The sequence below is a fragment of the Cryptomeria japonica genome, chromosome 7, assembly GCF_030272615.1.
Source record: "Cryptomeria japonica chromosome 7, Sugi_1.0, whole genome shotgun sequence".
Lineage (NCBI taxonomy): Eukaryota > Viridiplantae > Streptophyta > Pinopsida > Cupressales > Cupressaceae > Cryptomeria > Cryptomeria japonica.
Window position 1 is genome coordinate 583,418,778 of NC_081411.1, and position 18,016 is coordinate 583,436,793.

Here is an 18,016-nt window from a genome sequence, read left to right on the forward strand (position 1 = left end):
AGCTTGGACCCCATCACCGTTATCCCCTGGGTTGTGTCGAACCTCTTCATGATCTTCCTCATGGTTTCCTTCATGGTTTTCCTCATGGTTTTCCTCATGGCTTACCTCCCTTTGACTCCTAGTACGTCTTCCATTACCCCTTCCCCTTCCTCTTCCTCTTCCTCTTCCTCTTCCTCTTGCCATTCTAGGTTTTACCTGAAAGTTAAATTATGTAGTTAGGCTTTTTTTGTAGAATAAAATTTAATTTCTATTATTGTAAAACATTCCGTTAGTTGAATAAATTGAAGTGAGCACAAGGCCTAGATTTGAACCTTTGCTCTGATACCACAAGTAATAACCCACCAAAATTGATTCAACAAAAATTGAGTATTATATTTTTTTTTCATTATGTTTTATTCAATTGCATACTCTGGGCATCCATCCAATTAGGATTAGGCATTCATCCGTTCGGGATGAGCTTCTAACCATACGGGTTAGGCAATTGTCCATACGGGACGTAAAATTCCATCTATCCAATACGGGATAGGCATCTACCCATACGGGGTAGGCATCCATCCAAACGGGATAGGAGATGCTTTGGCCAGAGACTTAGACTCATCGGGACCATTCGGGTCCTGAGCCACTCACTAAGTACTACACTCTTCTAACAAGAATGCACCGAGGTCGCCGTCCTTAGGAGTAATTAAAAATAATACAAGCTTGAATTCCGCCTCGGAATTTGGCTTAAAGCCTCGGGAAGTCAAGCGAATCCATACGGGATTCCTTCCGAGTATGCATTGAATTAAATTTGATTATCTTATTTTTCAATTAGGATTCTTACTCAACCAAGCCTAGACCCCACCCACGAACGCCTGAGTACGAGGGACAACTCCGTCCCAAGACTGCCTACATACCCGCTTCGGCACGGGATCAAGGCGTAAAGTATGTAGTTCTATTTTCTAATCTATGGTTTGATGTAAACTGATTTGTGGGTACGCAACCCTTTCTAGGGTCGGTGTCCCAGACAGTTTCTCTGCGGTTGCTACCCACGATGGTAGCACTTAAGCGAAGGCTCAAGATGGCCTATTGCTTGTGGCCTAAAAAAAAGAAAATAACTAGATCCTAATACTTATCATGAACGTCACCCAATTGCAAAATGCCAATATCCCTTCGAGATGAATAAATAAATAAAGAAAGTAAATTTCATGAGGGTATTTAACTTAACCATCCTTAAAAGGGGGTTTACTATGGTGTATCTCAACGGATGTGAAAATCATTTAAAAGTTATCTTATTAAATTATCGATCCAAGAGGGATTACCCGCCCCTTGGATTTTTAACTTCCAAATGTCCCTTATTACTCCCCGACGATTTATAGGGACGATGCCACAGACGTCGTTAATGCAGCTTTATTAGGCGTTAAGTGCAGTAGTTCAACATGACGGCATTACCCGTAAGCGTGACCCAGAGGCACCGTATATACCGAACGCTGCTAGTTTTGGTTTTCCAACTTCCTTTGTTTAGTTTTCAAATCTAACATCATGCTTGAAAATATAATTATGAAATGGATGTACATAATTTAAACCTTAAATACTCTTTGAAAAAGAGAAATATCATTATTCTACAATTAAATGAATTAATACATGTATTGGCGTGGTAATGATAATTGTGAACTTATGAATAATTGCATGAAAATAAGGAATACGAAATAATAATAATGCAATGCAAAAGTAACGTCATTAACATACAAAATGCAGAAATATTTTCTCTTATCGCGAGACTAATTAATTATAAGGTTACAAATTTCTCATGAGAGGCCAAATTGAATAATAATGAGACTTACCTATCCCCAAAATCATGGATCAAATAATCCAATAATTCTCTAAGGAATTGAAACAATACATTGAATTCAAACTCTTGCTAATTTTAAGGAAAATAAATTTAACTAAACAAATATGTGTAAAAAAAATTAATTTAAATTTAATTTAAACGATACACAAAAAAAATAACTTAAATTTTTAATCAAGACGTTTTAAACTTCCATCGAAATTCTTATAAGCGAACTTGTTTTATTTATATTTATAGAACTAGGGGGTGGGGACCACGGGTCCCATCACTCCCTGCGGTCCTGCATGTGCAGGCCCGTAGGGGTTGAGGGGGCCACGTGGTCCCCTCCACTCCCCTGCGGCCACTTGCGGTGACCGCAGGGTAGTGGGGGGTACCACTAACCCTGCCAGTTTCGATATCGCTGCTCTGCGTGCTTTTGGTTATTTTCGGGGACTGTGCCGAATGCGGAAATAAATGCAGTAAATGATAATGTGACATTAATATTGGTATAATAACATTGGAATTATATATATATATATATATATATATATATATATATATATATATATATATATATATATATATATATATGGTTTCAAATTTCCTTACAAAAGAGATTTTATTTAAGAAGGTAAGAACAAAGTAGATGGGCAAATAATTGTGTTTTTTCCTCTTTTTTTTGATTTTTCTCTTTACAGAAAACAGGAGTTTATCATTTGCAGAGAGATAGAGAGAGAGATTTATCCAGCCATCACAGGGAGGGAGTTATTTCCCAGACTTTTCAGGAAAATTGTTTATTTCCAGGATTCATTCCTAGAGTTAAGGAGGATTTGTTCAACTGATATCTACAGTGAGCTCTTTGTTCAATCCACAGAGAGTTTCAAAAAAATAATCACAAGGAGGGAGTTTAGAATGGTCATAGAGAAAATATTCACAGAGATAAAAAGAATAATTATTAAATAATTACAGAGAGAAATAATCGCAGTGAAATCTATCCTTACTTTCAAATAATTTCTTTCTTTTCTACAGAGAATTTATAAAACCAGATACAGAGGAGCTAATCACAACGAAATCTCTTTAGAGGATGAGTTTCAGATAACAATAACCAGAGAGATGATCCTAGAGAAAATAAAGATGGTTCTACTTTAGCAAGAATCAATCTAAAACTTAATAAGAAAAAAAAAAACAATTTAATCTGGATCTAATTTCTTAAACAATGAATCTAATTCTTATTAACAATCTAATCTACTTTTTATCAAGAATCTGAAACAAATGAGTCTCATTCTCATCAAACCATTTAATCTACTTCTTATCAAAAAAACTGAAACTAATTTTTATCAAAAATCTGAAACAAATGAATCTCATTCTCATCAAACAATTTAATCTACTTTTTATCAAACAATTTAATCTATTTCTTATCAAAAACTGAAACTAATTCTTATCAAAAATCTGAAACAAATGAACCTCATTCTCATCAAATGATTTAATCTACTTTTTATCAAACAATTTAATCTATTTCTTATCAAAAACTGAAACTAATTCTTATCAAAAATCTGAAACAAATGAATCTCATTCTCATCAAACAATTTAATCTACTTTTTATCAAACAATTTTAATCTATTTCTTATCAAAAACTGAAACTAATTCTTATAAAAAATCTGAAACTAATGAATCTCATTCTCATCAAATGATTCTAATTTCCTAAATAGTTTAATCAAATCTAATCTACAACAAGAATAAGATGCACGAAACTAAGTTTGAAAGAACCTGGGTGCTTGAAAATGGTGTAGAGTCTTCCTTGATCCTCCAAATTTAAAGAGAAGTCCTCCCAACAAAATCTTAGCTGCAAATGAAAATTGACTACAAGGGAAAATTTTACTTGCAGAATTTCTTATGGAATAGCCAACCACCCATTTTGAAACTTGTACCTCTTTTATAAAAGAAATTTCAAATTCCCACCACCTAATTTTTAATTGAAAAAAAAGAGATTCTCTCCCAATTTGGCCTCCATGCAAATTGATTAGGCTTAGTGGGAGGAGTTACATGCAAGGGTGGTGGAGAAGCCTCTAGAAGCTTCTTATTCCTCCTACAACATGTGCCTTAATTTGGGTGAGGGAAATTAAATAAACCAATTAAAAATATATATATATTTTCCATGTGTGTGTGTGGTTTATTATTTTTATTCCCTTACAATATTCATTCAATAGTTTATCCAAAGAAATATAATAGAGTTTTGTATTTAAATCAAAAGGTGATAAAGGAGGGTTGTGACACTCCCGCTAAAGTGGGGGCTAAATGTAGCGTCCTAAAATTGCGACACTTGCAATTTCGACTGCATTTGGGTCTTCACGATGGCGACGCAACCTGAACCTGAATGGAGACCCCGAAACCCGTTTACGGCATCAAAAACTGCATATTTCTGTACCTTGGCCTGATCCTTCCTTGCACCCTGCTGTCCCAGGAGGTGGGACCATGGCGCCTAGCGCCCTGGTCCCTCAGGACCATGGCGCCCAGCGCCCTGGTCCCTGGCCCTATTTTGGGCCCGGTTTCTTTTGGGTATCGGGTCTTCAAGTTTGCAATTTGATAAATAATCTTTCTAGGTCGGCCCAAGGTCGGAAAAATCAGTCTTTTAACCCTAATTGACAAGTATATAAACTACATTTCCTCTCCCATTTTAAGGGGGAAGGGATATACGTGTGCAAGAGGCGGAAGCGATAGACAAACATTCAAGCATTCAAGCATTCCTTCAAGCAATTGAGCATTCTAAGTCTCCATTCAAGGCTAAGTGTTGCATTCAAGACAAGGATTCAACCATTGAAGAGGAGATCACTTACAACATACAACATACAACATACAACAACATTTACACCTTCGCATGTAAGAATACAAACATTCTTACAACAAGGTTGCAGGTACGCGGCTGTAATTGAAGATCTGGAACCCTTGTGCAGAGACGAACAGATCCCCCTTCGTTTCGCGGATTTTTCGGAGGACTGTGTGCACGCCGGGTGCCATCGTCCTGTCAACTTTCGCTCAAACTTGCAGGACAGCATCGTCTCGACATTTTACTGCTAATTCCAGGGCCGCAGCTTCATCCCATGTTTCTATTTCTGTCTGCAAGCGAATCTTTCTTACTTTCACATACACTCCTAGTTCAATCCTTCTATCTACATTCTTTACAAAAGAGGGTAGCCTTGCTGTCTCAACCCTTGAAACTCATTTAGAATCCAGTCTTGCATTGTGTGGGATTGGATCTTGTGGGTTTCAACCCCTCTTTTGAATGTAAAGTCTCTCCTAAGTGAAAACCGTCAATCCTAGTGACCTCCTTTCTCTCTCCTTGGAGTGGGGGGGGAACACCTAGGGTTCGACTTTCTGCTTTACAGAACCATTACAATATGCTGTCAAAAGACCAAGTATGGACTGATTTACAAGACTAATCTCAGATTTTCTGAGGACTATGGACTGATATAGACTCACACATCCATAACTGAAAACAATGGAATAAGAAGCTAGGAATCTGATTTGTTGTCACCCAATGATAGTGATGAAGATGCAAACAAAATCTTCATTTATGATAGCTCCAATGTGCAAGACCGAACTCTACCATGTGCTGTCCCTGCTGCTGCCAAGAAGGTCTGAGAACTACATGAGATCTGCAGTCTTAATGCTCCTCCAAACTGATCGGATCCTCCTCTAGATGAAAGCGCCCTTCTCCTCAAGAGGTCTCCAAGCTATCATATGCATTAATAGCTCAAATCGAAGGTCTGAAGGCCCACGACTTGCCTCAGATTTGATTCACAAAATAAATTGAAATGGGCACCAAAATACCTTACAAACAGTCCCAATGGTATCGCCTCCCCCTTCTATAATTTTTGGAATCATTACAATCAAATCGTTGCATGTAGAAGGTGGCATGAACAAAAACGTGGCGACCAAGCTCTGCAACTGTGATAATGGCAACACCTTATATCTTCGATTTGCCTCCACAAAATAACAAGAGGTATTGCCTAGATGCCCAAATGAAATCGCTGTCTAATAAAGCCCAAGGGATGCCTTCTCCAACACTAGGCGTTCTCACAAAATCTGCAAGTCTGAAGCACTACCACGATCTGATATAAAAATCTCCTTAAGCTCATGAAGGGTATCATGCAAACACCTGATACAATCATAAGGGTCCTTGGGAGAAATCACATTCTCATAGAGGCCTTCGAAGCATTTACTCATGCTAGAGATGTTATCATCCTAGTGCTTCAAGTAATAAGGAAGACACCAAGAGAGTGTTGGCAAATTGACACTCATCCGATAAGAGTTAATGGCATTCTGGGTTGTCATTGATGGCAACTCATCTCCGGGTGTAAATATTCTATCGAGATTCATTACTTTGTTTTGTTTAGGTTTACTAGCATTCATTTCACTTATCCGACATTCACTTTGCTTCACAACCGACTAAGTCCCGATCTCGGTAACTGATCCTGATAACGTGCATTTGGAACCCGGTAATGGGTAGGACTCGGCTAGGAGATCTTATGGCCCCGATTATTTTTTTCATGGAATTTATGGTAATGTGTAAAGGCCGACATGATCTTTGGGATTATGTTTGAAATTCATTTTGATCCGGCAGCCCATAGGTTTATACTTTTCATTGAAGCCGAATGGTGGAAGATAGGAGGATATTTAAGGAGATCCTTTCACCGATGGATTGATGAAGTTTTGTGATGCGAAATTTGATTGCGAATTATTTAGTGATTATTGGTATGCATTTTGGTCAGTGATTAGAAGCGTTTGTGTGCAGTTTCACGTGCACAGCTTAATCGGTAGCAAAACATAGCATCAACAAACTGGTACATAGTGAAGGATATTAGAGCATGAACCGGAACTTATCCAACATGGTTAGATGCATCTTATAAGTTCATACTTCTTGTAATTACTTTGTAATGCTTTGTAAGTCAGTGAGACTTATCATTTTGTATTGAGCAGTGAGCTCTAGGCGGCTGGCCTGATTGCATGTGCAATCCCCTTCATGTAATATTTGTATACCTTGATCAAGTATATAGATATTGTGGATATCAGCCCCATTGTGGGTTTTCCCTTTACAAGGTTTTTCACGTATAAATATTGGTGATATGGTGTTGCCTCTTTATATGTTATTTGGTGTATGCACTTTAATTTTATTTACTGTTAATTGGTTAATAAGCAATAAGTTCAAAACTAACATTACCAGTAGAACTTGGTATTGCAGACCTTCATCCCAAAAGTGATGAGCTTAATGATAAGAGGGAGGATTATGAAAATGTGCTAGGTATGGCTCGTGAACATGCTATTGATACTTTCAGCTTGTTCAAGTGGTTGTTTCATGAACTTAAGGAGATAAGGATCAACCAAAGAGCCCTGTGAAGCAAAATGGAAGCTTTCCCTGCTAGTTCTACTCATGGTAATCCAAATAATGAAGGGAATTGGACTGAGGCTGAGAAGAAGTCGGTCATGGACTGTATCAAGAAGTCGGGGGAAGGGGTTGATCAACTGAAGAAAAGGTTGGAGGAATGCATTACCTGCGTTGAGGAAGGCTATAACAAGATCCAGGATACCCTCAAGACTATTATGGTAAGCAGTCACAAAATTGTCAAATAGTCTGCAATAGTTATGAATACCATGGTGAATAGTTTGGAACAACCGGATAGGGTTGCTATTATTGGGGATGATGCTGAGGCGGCTCAAGATGGTGAAGGATCCTGCAAAAGGACCCGTGGGAACATGAAGAAAAAGTTGGCTATTCAAAATGTGGATCACAAAGCTATGAAGGCTGCTGCTGATACCATGAATGCCCTTGAGGCTAAGGTCGCTGAGACCCTCAGAAGCCTAATGTAATTGGGTCGTTTTCTGTTTTCTGGTTGCTGGATCTGTCTGAGTCTCGGTTTGGTTTTTATGCTGTCTTTTTGTGCTCGACTGAAATAGAGGGGATGGTGACTAGATTCATCGAATATTCTAGAAAGGAACGTGAGAAAGGGAACTAGATTCTAAAAGATAGTTTGTTATGATCCCATGTGGCATTTCGCGTTCCTATTGGAGGATGCTTCCTCGGTTTCTATGTTGGCACATGCTATTTTCCTATTGGCTGATTCATGATGATGATTATCTAGATAGGGTTTTCATTTGTATCAAACCCTAATTAGGGTTTAGGTGGCAAGATCTTGGTCTTTGATCTCCATTCGATCTCAACCTTTCATTGTATTTGGGAGTCTTATATAAGCTCCGCTTATTTTATTTGTAATGGTTAATAGCAATGTTGATGATGTTAGTAAATAGCAATAGAGTAGAAGAGAGAGTAATAGTGCTAGAATATTGACAAGAGAAAGACTTGAAGGATTGTTGTTGTTTGCCTATTGGATCAATAAAACATTGAAGCTAAGGTGTTTTTGCTCAATCCATGAAGCTTACTGCATGGTTCTTTTGTCATCTCAAGTCAATCTTTGATGTTAGTTTTAGTGTTTAGATTAAATGATGGAATGTTGCATTTGATATATTGTGAAACTCGTTATCCATACCACTAGCTTCTTGCTGATTGTAAGTGAGCCTTATTTGGTCAACTGGAACATTTGAAAGTGTTTAAGTTCGATTATTGCTAAATCATTGATATGCATTTAATTGATGGTGTCTATGATTAGTAGTAATTTGAAAATCTCCAAACATTCGTAGAAGATTGCACTAGTTTTAGTGGAGCTGTTTCTGTATGGCAAAGCTATAACTGGTTGAGTTTCAATTGTGTCATTTATTCATCCGTTCATTTTGGAATAGCTTAGAATTTCTCTAAACCGTCATCTTTTGCCATTTTTTTGATAATATTTAGTAATCTTAGGAAAAAATCCCATTGCATACCATCTGCCAATTACTTCATGAAATCTTTTCGAACCATAAATGCCCCTTGATGAAACAACAATCACAATGACCAACTAAGCTTGTCCACACGTAGTGATCCTACATATATGAACCTTGGAGTCTTTTTGGGGGATCCTTAAGCTAATCTTCAACATCCAAGAGATTTTATTCAAGAGAGGATAAGATACTTAAGGTATTTTATTCTGTGTTCGCATGTGCGTAGAAGACACATCAACAATACCTTTTACATTAGTCATAGTAGAGACAACACTTATATCTTGTATTGCTAACTTTAGACCATGCAAAGATAAATCTTCTTTCAATTCATATCTCAGTGATAATTAATGTTCCTTAGAACTCACGCCTTCTTACATAGGTGAACATAAATTTTGAGCCCAATTAACTTAACATTTTTTATATGAAACATGCATTTAATCTCTTATGGAGGAATTGTTCTATTATCTTCTACCATTTTTACTACTTATTTTCCCACATATGTATAAACATCTTTTTTTAATAAGTCAATGATGTGGATTCCCCTCTTTTTTATTTAGATAACAATTACAAGCCTAGATTCAAAATATTTCATAAACATGGACACAATGGAAGTGGTATTAAGAACACAAGGAAATGATCAAGGTCCTTGTGGAACCTAAACTTCACATTTATACAATGTTTAGATCACCAATCCATTTCTTCTCTTTCTCCATTAGTTGATATCTCTATTATTTCTTCCTTTCATCGATTAAACCTTTCACCCCAATAGGAATGGTTAATTCCTACTCCATCTACTTCTCTTCTTCCATCTAAATTATATGATAGCTCCTATACATATTTAATTCATCCTCCTAAATAATTACTTCCCATCCACGTAAATCCCTTTTGATCACTCTTCATCTTTATATATGTAAGAAATTTCTAAAATATAGGCAACTAACATTCTCTCTATGCATATAATTGATTTCTAGGCCATTCCACCAACCAATTCCAAGTTTTGATGATAATATCCAAAAACTTATTGATATAGTTTTCACACTTTCTCCTTCTACTTCTATACCCTTCTCTTCTTCACATGATATTTAAAACATTCAAAATCACCTCTATCTACCTTAGTCTACATCGCGTGTACTCTTTTTATTCCTTTCTACACTGCCTCCATTATGACATTGAGATCATTGCAACAATGATCTTACCTCTATCATATATTGCCTTTTTATTTTCTTTGCTAATGCATGATGTTGATATTACCTCTATCTTGCTCTCCTTATGCTTCTTCATGCTTTCTTATGTGCCATTAGGCCTCTTTTTATCTATGGTATCTTCTTTCTTTCTTTTTTTTTAAAATCTTTTCCTTAATTATATTCTATGGGAGCAAGTACCTCTTATTCTTTCTTATTTTGAGTACACATCCTTCACTAAGGGTCCATTTCTTTGTTCTTCCCCTTTACACTGCCTCAAAATATTCATACATCATATATGAAAATATTTTAAGGGGAAGGAACATATTTTGATCACACGTGCATATTCACATATGCAAATTGATAATGTCAACATGATTTCAAAATAAAATTATATGTAGGGTGACAATTCAACAAGAGTGTTTGATCTAGAATTCCTTATTTGGGAAAATAGGCATATCAAGAATTCCACTTATGCTTTATGTAAGGAAAATAAGCCTAGATCAATTTGGAAAAATAGACTATTCATGGTGATAATACTATTCAGAAGAAGTCTCTATCCCTCCAAAGATGTGCATTCCTGTTAAACTCAACTGCACTGCTGGAGACGTGTTTGGGTTCATTGAGGTGTGATATGCAAAGATGGATACGTCTACGAAACTATTTCCATGAAATTTATTAATTCTCAAAATATCCAACAATATTGATAAGATTCAAAATTCCCAAAGCCTAGAGATGATGCAGCTATCAATGTAGCGTAGTAGTTAACATCACCGGCTAACATAAAGAAAAGATCATTTCATGAAGGGTGATAGTAGCATGGTTGTCAAAATGGAAAATCATGTTCTCACGATGCTTTTGATACAATCAAAGTAGAGATTCTCGTATTTGCTGATAATGTTGTTGAAAGCTCTGAAATAATTTTGTGGATTACTAAATTAGCATTAAATGAACTACATGATTTTGTGCAACTGGATCACACATTTTTGGCATTATTGTAAATGTTGAGAGCTTAGATTTCAGGTTTTGAAGGGTGTTGCAGATTGGTCGAAACTTGTCATTGGTAAATTGAAAGATATTCAAAAGAAACTTTTTTTCAGGCCAGAAATTGCAAATTAAACAGCAAAAAACAAAACTGTATGATTTGATTCACATTGAGACTCAACACAACTACCTCAATAGAAAACTGTTCAAACACATAACAAACAAAACAGACAAATACAACAAAGTTAATCCCGATGATTAATGTTGTAACATTCCCCTCTTATCTAAAGGGATTAAACCAAAGCATTCCTCAAAATTTTTCAAACTTCTCTCATCCAACTGCTTTGGTAAGAAAATCTGCGGGTTGGTCTGCTATGGGCCAATCCTTGAGTTGTACACTTATCATCTTTTACATAGTGTCGAATCAATTGAAACTTTGAAACTTGGTGTTGATGTGTTTGGTTCGATCATGAAATATTGGATTTTGATTGGAATTTAATTGTCAACAAAGAGTGATGTAGATGAAACTTTTTGTTTCAATACATTTTCAAGAATTCTTTGAAGTCATAAGATTTCCCAAGTTGCCTTAGAGGCTGCCATATATTCAGCTTCTGCGGAGGATAGGACTGGCACTGTTTGCTTCTTAACATTAAGAAATCAAATGCAGATTTGCTATCTTCCAAGTCACCTACATAATCAAAATCTGAATATCCAAGCAAAGAGAAGTGTGTTGCAAAGAAAATAGAGGAGGACAATATCCATCTCAAAACTCAAAAGGAGAGTTTACATAGGACTTAGACCTTCAAGGAGAATGAGCTCTACAAATTTTTCAAAGTTGGTGCTCATTTGTGTTAGTGCACGTAAATCAGTTTTTCCTCCATGTTTAATGGGATTATAATCATGGATTTTTGTTTTAATCCTATGACTTGGATACAACTATTTTTTGCTTAGTTGTTAAGCTAATTAAGGAATATCTCTATTTTTAGGTTTTATTCTTGTTTTTCCTTATTTTTTACTTTGATGAAGTCTCTATATATTTTCTAATTCATTCATTTGTATATGATCAATCAATCAATGAAATAGTTTTACTTCTCTCTTTTTAGCTAGATCTTACTGTGTTGTGCGGGTTTAGATAAAATTTTACATGGTATCAGAGTGCATGGGTGCTGGAAAGAAGAAGCATTAACAATTTTTTGCAGTTTTTGAAAATTAAATTGTTTTAGAATGGGATTTTTCATTGTCTTGGGGGTTGTCTTTTAATTTCTTTTATGTATTCACGAACATAAATAAAGTTCCAAAAGGGGGTAATCTAAGTCTAAAATGGGAATAAAGTATCATCCATCTATCATCACTTTGGAAGAAGGAAACTACAAGTCCTTGCGTGAAATAATCCTAAAGCATTGTCAATGGATTCATCTATTGCCACATTTGAATGGGCTTATTCCCGAACCAAGTACTTGTTGGCAGAAATTTGCATGGGGAAGTAGAAATGATCATGCCTTAGGATTAATTGGTTTAAGTGTTGGGGACCACAAAACATGGGTTCTATCACACATTGAGTACCCTCGCACTCTTTGGGCCACTTTAGGGGAAATGTATGGAGGTCCCACTGAACCTCCATTCCCAGATGATCTAAGATCTAACTATAGACATGCTTCTCTCCTTTGATAATGATGATGATCCTATATATGATGATGACACTGAAAGACATCTCCTCCTAATTCTCCTCTTTCTACACCTCCAGTATCGGTAGCTATTCAGTCACCTCCAACTACTAGTTTGACAGAGATTTTGGCTTCTCCAAATGCTACCTTAGATTCTCTTTAGTAGGTTCATTCGTGTCATCTTGATGAGCGAGATATCATCCTATCAGACATTTATCATTTGTTTGTTGAATCTCTCCTTGTCATGATGACAACATTAAGGACGCAAGCCATCTCTCCAATGTCAACTCAGATCGAGATGCATATTCTTTTGGTTTGGACTCTCTTGTTCTCTCTCAACCACTCCATGATACTATCTTGACACATTGACATACACTCAAGTAGGGCAAAACAACATAAATAGACCCCAATCCAAACTTTCCAACACTCACTCAATACCATCTTCAATTAGGACTTCTAGTTGTCTTGGATGCAACTCCCAATGCCAAGTAAATACTCACCATCACTAAGACCTTCATAACACCCTTGAGGACTCCTCTTCTTCGTCCAAAAGCCAACCTACACCCCTCCTTCCGCCCTAATAGACATAAAGAAACCCACTTTTGCAGCACTGTCCTACTGTGATAGTCTTAATTTATTTTGGACAGTCAATGAACTTGGACCATTCCTTACCCATGGAACTACAAACACAAGTAATTATGTTGGAGAACACTTCCACTTCACCCCTGACATCCAACCCAATCATCAAACTCACTTCTAAGTTTGCAAAGAGCAGCGATACAACTCACTGTCAAATTGTGATAGTCTTAAGGCTTTTGTGTGGACAGTCAAAAGACTGTTTGTTTGCTGTGGTTCTACAACTTGATAACCTTTGGATCACACCAAGGGGTCCCTCACACATTCCTCTCTCCCTTCACAAGATCTCCCAAGGACCAATATTGCACCTTCACCACCCAAAACTTCATGAAACCATGTTGTTCTCAGACTGAGACACAGAAATAAGTACTTTCCAACCCAAAACTTCATGAAACCATGTTGTTCTCAGACTGAGACACAGAAATAAGTACTTTCCAATACATTAGCATGTTCCAAAATGCTCATGAGACTCTGAAAACACAAAAATATGGAAGAGATGACATTATATAAGTTCCCACCCATTTTGTGGGTTTCCAATGACTAGAAATTGAGATTTACATTATTACATGCTCATTGTTAACCCTAGGGAGGGTTTTGACAGTTTACACCCAAAACTTTGATATCTCAGTCAAAACGTAATAAAAATGAATGAAACAAAGATCAAATTAAAGTAGTTTCAATTAATCTTCATTCCTAATGAGTTTGCAAAGCAGATGAATGAGATATCATAGAGAAAAACACCAAAGTACAGACTGTCACGTCTAAGAATTACAAGAAATGTGCAGGGAACTTCAAGATTTTTATTGATTTTGTTTTCAAAAGTATATCAAACTTCACACTGATCGAGGATAGGCTTATTTAAATGTTCTTTGAGCCCTCTCCAACTGTTATAAGCAACTTTTGATCTTGCATTACCAACTAACACCTAATTACCCATATAAATGCAAAAGTTGCTTGACAACTTTGTCAAAATTTGATCCTAGAATCAACTTGTAAACACCATGACTCAAAACTCATTTAAATAGGTCCGAATATATCTAAAAGAACCTTACGTATCATTAAACATCATATTTGACCTATTGAGACATTTGCATTATAGTGACAATTTTTGGCAATGTGACTCTAATAAGACTCAACACAACTCTTGATGGTCTCAATGACCTTTATTACATCAAACATGGTCTTTCAAGACCTTATTTATGACAAAAACTCAAAAACATGAACTTATCACAAAGTTGGTCTCATGGTGGCCATCTTGTGCCAGCACCAAGAGATCACAATTTTTTTTTCAGATTTTGTTAAAAATATGAACAAGGTATATTTTCAAAACATTCTACTTTATTCTTGACTATGTAATCTGATATGTTAGATTGTTTAAAAATATTTTCTTTATTAAATCTAATATTGGTTTTATGCTTTTTGGCTTCAGGTGCAACACATATTCTCGATGGCGAATGTTTGGGATAACTCAACCAATTTGTTGCTACCTATTTCTTGGTGTAAGTTTCTTTCACCAGCCATTCATATTTTGTAGTGAAATGAAATTGGAGAAAACATAAAATATTTTCTAAATGAAAGTTCAATACAAATTTGGGTCTTACATGGTGATCCAAATGTGCAGGGACATGGGTTGATGAGAATTCACATGTCATTCATGATGTCAATGGGGTTTTCAAATTAAATGTAAAGGTGCTAGAAGGTCATCAATCAAATATCTTGGCATGGTGCATGCTCTATACAACTCGATATACATTATATTGGCATTATTTAAAATCAAGGCAATGCCCTCTATGACATTGAAAGAGACCAATTAGGTTGTCCCATTACAAGTTGATTGTTGATGTTAATTGTCTAGCCCTTTGTTGCATCATTAATTTGTATCCTCTTTCAACTTTGCTTAATAATAAATAAATTGACAAGTTGCAAAAGCTTCCTCATGGATTTGTTGTCTTTACTTAAGAATCACTATAAGTTATGTCTACTTTTCTACAATATAACTACAAAATTTAATTTTTTTCCCTTGAAATAAACCTGCAATTCATACTACAAATTCATAATTGATTGTGAAGACAAATTAATCCATTGTAGACACATCCATTCATATAAGTAAACAAATAAAATAAGAGACAATTCGAATTTTCTTGTAGTTATTTTATTCAACTCAATTGTGTATGTGTTGTCATAGATCTATCATCTAACCAAGAAATATATTTCTTTTGACTTATTGCATTGAGAGGAAGAAAAAGGAAGCAACTTTTAAAAAAAGGCGGGAAACAAAAATTCAAAACTTGAAGACCTTTGTACAAGAATATATGCATTAACAAAGAGTAATACTTGAAAATTGACGACTTTCCCATTTTGAAATCAAGAAATGCACCTCTTTCAACTCATAATTTTCGAGAAGAGGAAAACGAAGAAACATGCTCTAAATAAAAGGCAGGAAACTTAGAATTTGAAAATTTAAAATTTTAAAACTTGTAAGTATAAGAAAAGAGGGAATAAAAGATCAGAAGTGATTAAATACACGTTGCTTGAACTCTTGAAGCCTCTTGATGTGTCCCTTGTAGTCTTCATCTTCAATCTTTGTCTTTGTCATCTCTACCTTTACCATTCCACTAACAATCCTTGATAGTGCATCCATGTAAGCTTCCAAGTTCTTCAGGTAGTGCACATCCGAGGACCTTTTAGTGCACATCCGAGGACCTTTTTTCTTCACACTTTACTCTTTTATCTATCAAACACACCTGGCATATGACTTGTAACTAGGCATTGGAAACTTCTAAGCTCATCGCCTATCCTCCTTGTCTACATCCAGTGGATAATGAAAAATTTCTTAACCAGTTCAAATTTGCTTTGAAATTCATTATCATGCTATTTAGATACTCAGGAAGGGGCTTAATCAACATGATCTACAGTATTGCAAGCAATTTTCTCATATGAGATAATGAGCGGGCTAAGAATCATTGCCACTTCAAATGCTCTTGATAAATTGCTAGTAATTCTACATGCTCATCCCAAGCTGTATCCACATGATCCAAAATTTCAGCGATCCTTGACTCAAGCAATGAATGTGCTATCTCTATTTTAATCCTTTTTTCTACCCTTGAAGTGTGCAATTTCAATACATCAACCTCCTTTCTTAATTTGGTTGCTTCTATTCTTGCCTAAGCCAACTCGCTTCTCAATCCTATAATCTCCTTAGAAGATTTGGGTCTTCACCTTAGTGTTTGCATCCCACGGCTCGATTAAAGACCTGATTATGCTCTTGCACAACACAAATGACATCCTAACTCAAATTGCACCACATTTGGTACCTTATTCCTGCTCCAAAATAGGGTAGGACCATGGCACCACGCCATAGTCCTCCCTAAATTAAGCCCAATTTGACCCCTCGGTCCTATTTCAAAATTGAATGGGATTTCCTTCTCTGTGTTGGCTCATGTCAGAAAATTAGCCAATTTCACCAACGGGCAATTATATAAAGATGATTTCCCCTCTCATTTGACACACACACAAGATATCAAGCATACACGAGATCAAACATTCAAGCATTTAAGCAATTGGGAATCACCAGTCTTCTTTCAACTTAGGAGCAACAAGTCAAGTTTCTAGTATTGAAGGATACATTATTCATCCTATTTTGTTGAAGACTTCTAAACCTTAATTCCATGTGGAGGCAATAAAAACTTCACAAGGAGGTATCATAATTCAATTTTTAGTCATAATTCAACCTCTCCCTCAAAAAGACATCCTTTCCTTTCAATCATTTCAATTTCATGGTTAATTCCAAAAATGGGTTTTGACCTAAGGCAAACCCCTATTCCCAATAGATTTCCCTTTCTTTATGTGTGCAAAAAACAGGTACATAGTTGTACTCTTGATGCAGACAAGGTAGGGAGATCCAATGAAGGACAACCTCGCCTTGCAACCAATAACACAATCAACATGAAAGATATCGGTAACCAGTTCACAAAACACAAGATATAACCGGGAAAACAGAAAATATCATTTCTTATAATAGTTTAATGATATTGCATAGGCCCTCAGGAATTACACATGCTGGACTGCAACCCAGGATTACAAAACAATTCTTATAACTCAAAACTATGATCCACAAATCATCTGCTCAACAAATCAACCTCCGGTAACAGTCGACATTGCTTTGCACAGATTCGGACCTTAGTCCCTCCAAGCAACAATCTCCAAACAATTCCACTGGTAACTGCTCCAACTGGTTGAACTACTCTAATGCTCCTACATCAGACTCTTGGGCTTAATTGAAAAGTGAGTCCCATCACTTGATCTAGTTTGACAATCTGTCAGTAGGTACTTGCAACTACCTCAAGGGTTCGATGGTCTGACTACAGGTTTTGATTGCCTCTCTTCGACAAATCAATTAGACCACCTTGCAGCCTGCCTCAGTTCGACGATCTACGCAAGTCTCCACATACCAACTGCCTCAAGCTTAAGCTCTTAGGTTCAGTGGTCTTCTTGCAAGCCTTGTACTGCCTCAATGCTCAGTGATCTGAACAAGTCTTCAAGCTGCCTCAATTTCTTTTCAACCAACCCATTCACATGTAGTACGCCTCCCTCAATCAGACTTTTTAGATACTTATTATGTCTATAGTTAACTTTTTCAGTGGATATTAGTGGATACATTATATCGTGATATTTTACTCAGATATTATGCTATGATGTGTTATACTTTGATTTGAGTTTCAGTATATGTTGTTTATGCATTATTTCTTCATTGATGGTTAGATGTTATTTTATTAGATTATTGACCATGAACTAACACATTTATTTTATGCGTGAGATGCATTATGTATATCTTATCATGTTTGTAAGTGTATGGGATGTGACGAGATGATTTTCCT

At 36.2% G+C, this 18,016-nt stretch overlaps 1 long non-coding RNA gene across 4 annotated transcripts in view; it reads left to right on the top strand.

Annotated features, from left to right (window-relative positions):
* Positions 1-15,072, top strand: part of LOC131048528 (uncharacterized) — a 57,935-nt gene extending 42,863 nt beyond the window's left edge. For all 4 annotated transcript variants that reach the window (XR_009106458.2, XR_009358603.1, XR_009358602.1 and 1 more), the window contains 2 exons: positions 14,569-14,638; positions 14,761-15,072. This is a non-coding gene — a long non-coding RNA (uncharacterized LOC131048528). The remainder of the gene's footprint in view (positions 1-14,568; positions 14,639-14,760) is intronic.
* The last annotated feature ends 2,944 nt before the right edge of the window (positions 15,073-18,016 follow it).